The sequence below is a fragment of the Leucopleurus acutus genome (genome assembly GCF_964270905.1).
Source record: "Leucopleurus acutus genome assembly, chromosome: 4".
Taxonomy (NCBI): Eukaryota; Metazoa; Chordata; class Mammalia; order Artiodactyla; family Delphinidae; genus Leucopleurus; species Leucopleurus acutus.
In genome coordinates, this window is record NC_139146.1 from 142,224,763 (window position 1) to 142,228,163 (window position 3,401).

The following is a 3,401-nucleotide window of genomic DNA, read 5'->3' on the forward strand; positions in this document are numbered from 1 at the left end:
AAATGGGTAACAGAAGAAAGGATTTGATTAGCACAGCTGAAGAAAACTGATACTCATTCTATGATAGAGCAAAGCAGGTTTTTTCCACCATAAACTGGTACCACCTTGTTGGTCATAAACCCTGCAGAGATCCAACAAGATGAGCCTCAAATTTCAAAGAGAGTCAGCAGAGAATGCTAAGATATATGAACAGAAGAGAATGCTGCTAAAGGCACAGAGCAAAGAATCCCAAGGAATTTTTAGTGCCATTTTCATTCAATAAGCCAGTAGTATAGCAACCTAAAGACCTTGGCTGTGATCATACGAGGATGTTTTTATGGTACTGCTGCAGGAAAACATGATGGGCAGCTGGCATCCTCTGGCTCACGGTGCTCAGTGAGCAGCTCCTGCACCAACTCTGTGGAGAGCCTATGGCTGGGGGGGTGTAGTGGAGGTATTTCTTGCCAGATGGGAGCTCTTTGGTGAAGACTCCTTTAGGGAAAAGTTTTTTGGCTTCCTCTTCAGGGATGGTTGGAAGGACCATCACGCTGTCTCCATTCTTCCAATAAACTGGGGTGGCAACCCTCTTTTCTGCAGTCAGCTAGAGAGAGATAATTACTTGGAGAATCTCATCAAAGTTCCTGCCAGTGGTAGCTGGGTAGAGGATGGACAGTTTTAGCTTCTTATCAGGACCGAAAATAAATACCACATGAGCTGTTACAGGCATGCCCTTTTCGTCCTTCTCTGCTGGGTAAAGCATGCCCAACTGGATGGCAAGGTCCTGATTCTTATCATCAATGATTGGAAAAGGTAACTTTTCTGTGGGCTCATCACCATTGTAAGCATTGATATCCTTGCTCCAGGCAAGATGGTCTTCAACACTGCCTACTGAAAGGGCAATCATCTTAACGTTCCTCTTGGCAAATTCTGGTGCCAGCTTGCTGCTCTGCCAAGCTCCGTGGTACACACTGGGGTAAAGTCCCGAGGGTGGGAGAAGAGAATGCCGCATGAGTCTCCCAGATAGTCATGGAAATGGATGCAGCCGATGGTAGTACTGGCCTCGAAGTTGGGAGCCTCATCCCCAAGAAGGAGCCCTCTGGGCGTGGTGGCAGCAGTGACACGGAAGGAGGACTCCATTTTCTTATATAAAATGATTATTTTGATGTAGTGCTACCAAAGTCTTAAATCCTTATGCTATTTTAATACTTTAATCCTTCATAGACTTTTACAATTGAATCCTAAAATACAGTAAACACACACATGTAACTGGTGTGTTGAACAAACATGACTAAAGAAATATAGTCAACACTTTATGAACTCTCATTGTCCTTTCAACATTTATTCATAGAAAAGTTTTCTTGTTGTCAACTTAAAAGAAAAGTTATATGATCACTTTATTCCACGAAACCCTTTGGAATTATTTCATCAGAAATGTCCAGTACAATAGCTTAAATCTTCATGATTCACTGAAAAGTAAAGTTTCTGGGCACTTCTCCCCACAAGCCCCAATCACCCCACCGTTCACCACCAGTATTGCTGAGTAGCAAGTAGGCTGCTTCTTTTTTTATGAAGGGGTATGATTGGCTTTTTCTCTTTATTCTGTTCATAATCCTACTTCATGATTTTAGTCTTTCTTGGGTTAGATTTTGGGGAAAATGGAATACAGAAAATTCTTGTTAACTGGTACTCTGATAAGATAATCTTTATACTCTTTGAGCTTGGCACAGGTTGAAAATTAATCCTGGTCTCCAAGTTGCTTTCCTGGAAAACTCTGAGAATGATTACTGGGACTCTCTGGACAATGCCTGAGTGGACAACCCTATTTGTCCTATATCTGTCCTGCCCCAGCTGCCCCCTCACCCCCCTCACCATCCTACTCCCCATTCCTGAACCCCTAGCTTTCTAGTTACCCACTCTTACACAGTTTCTTGGGCAGGATTCAAGAGGGCTCCATTCTTGCAATTGTTTTTATGTGGCTGATTTTTTTTGTTTGTTTGGTTTTTTGGCTTTTGTTGTTGTTGTTTTTAATGGACAATTCTTATGGTCCTTTCTTCTTCTGAAAAAAAGCAGGCCACCATTCTGCTGCTAACATCACTCTGGGTTTCTTAACCTGTGTCAGGCACATTTTCTAAGTCTCCAGAGTGGGCATACTCTCTGGGTGGTCCCTTTGGGGTCACTGTAAATGGCTGAGGCTTACAATAAGTCCCTCCACTTAACTGGGCGTCCTGTATTTTATCTGGTTACTTTATTCACCCTTCCCTTGTGGCTGAGTAGGATATAACAGCACTTCTCTCCAACATATCCTTTCCAAATCTCATTCCAACTTCCCTCTTAACCCGGGCTATATCCCTAAGAGGTAAAGGCAGGGAATTTAGTTCTTGGATTTTTTTTTTTTTTTTCGGTACGCGGGCCTCTCACTGCTGTAGCCTCTCCCGTTGCGGAGCACAGGCTCCGGACGCGCAGGCTCAGCGGGCATGGCTCACGGGCCCAGCCGCTCCGCGGCATGTGGGATCTTCCCGGACCGGGGCATGAACCCGTGTCCCCTATATCGGCAGGCGGACTCTCAACCACTGCGCCACCAGGGAAGCCCGGATATTTCTTTTGATTAATGCATTTTGGTATATCCCACAACTCATTAAGTATCAAAAATCTATCCTACCTCAGTGTCTCAGTTGGAACTTTAAATTTAGCTTCCTGGTTTAATAAATGTGATATATTGTACCTTTATGGGATAATTTTAAATCCTCTAAAACTTCATAAATTTTAAAGCACACTGTGTAGCCATTTACTATTATAACAGTCTTTGATTATAATAATTTTATACTTTTATTTTATTAATATGTTTATATATATTATACTTATGTGCATTTATATATTAAATTTATATAGCTTATAATTTATATAGTAATTATAATGTTTTAATCTAATGCCTCAATTCTTCCAGGAACTGCAATAGCCCCATTCTTTCTGGAATTGCCCCTTTCCTTGTTACAACCAAGATCTTCTATGACTGTTCCTTAGTTCTTTTAACTGGCCCAGGATGGGTCTGTGACCGAAGTCAAGTGAACCTGAGTCACAGTTACAGTCACAGTCACAGTCAAGCCAATCATTGTCCATTGGTAATTTATAGCAAATCTGAGAAAAATCAGTTAAACTAAACTTTACCATATAAAATTCAGAAGCTGTAATTAATCATATGTTTCTAGAGATAACAGGATTTTAATAACAGATATGGAGGCATCTGAGACTCTGTTCTATTTATTTCTGTGGTCTAGGTGCCGCTCTTGACCTTCTCACACATGGGATGTTTGATTTTTCTTTGTTTATTAGACTGACAAGTGACATTTTTTGCCTAATCTAGTTGGAGTTACAATCAATAGATACAATCAATCAATTGTATCTTACCTTACAATCAATAAATT

General features: G+C 41.2%; 1 pseudogene across 1 annotated transcript; it reads right to left on the reverse strand.

Annotated features, from left to right (window-relative positions):
- Positions 1 to 298: 298 nt before the first annotated feature.
- Positions 299 to 1,116, reverse strand: LOC309961163 (peroxiredoxin-6-like; annotated as a pseudogene). Its single transcript has one exon. The product of its transcript is annotated as a peroxiredoxin-6-like (transcript).
- Positions 1,117 to 3,401: the final 2,285 nt, after the last annotated feature.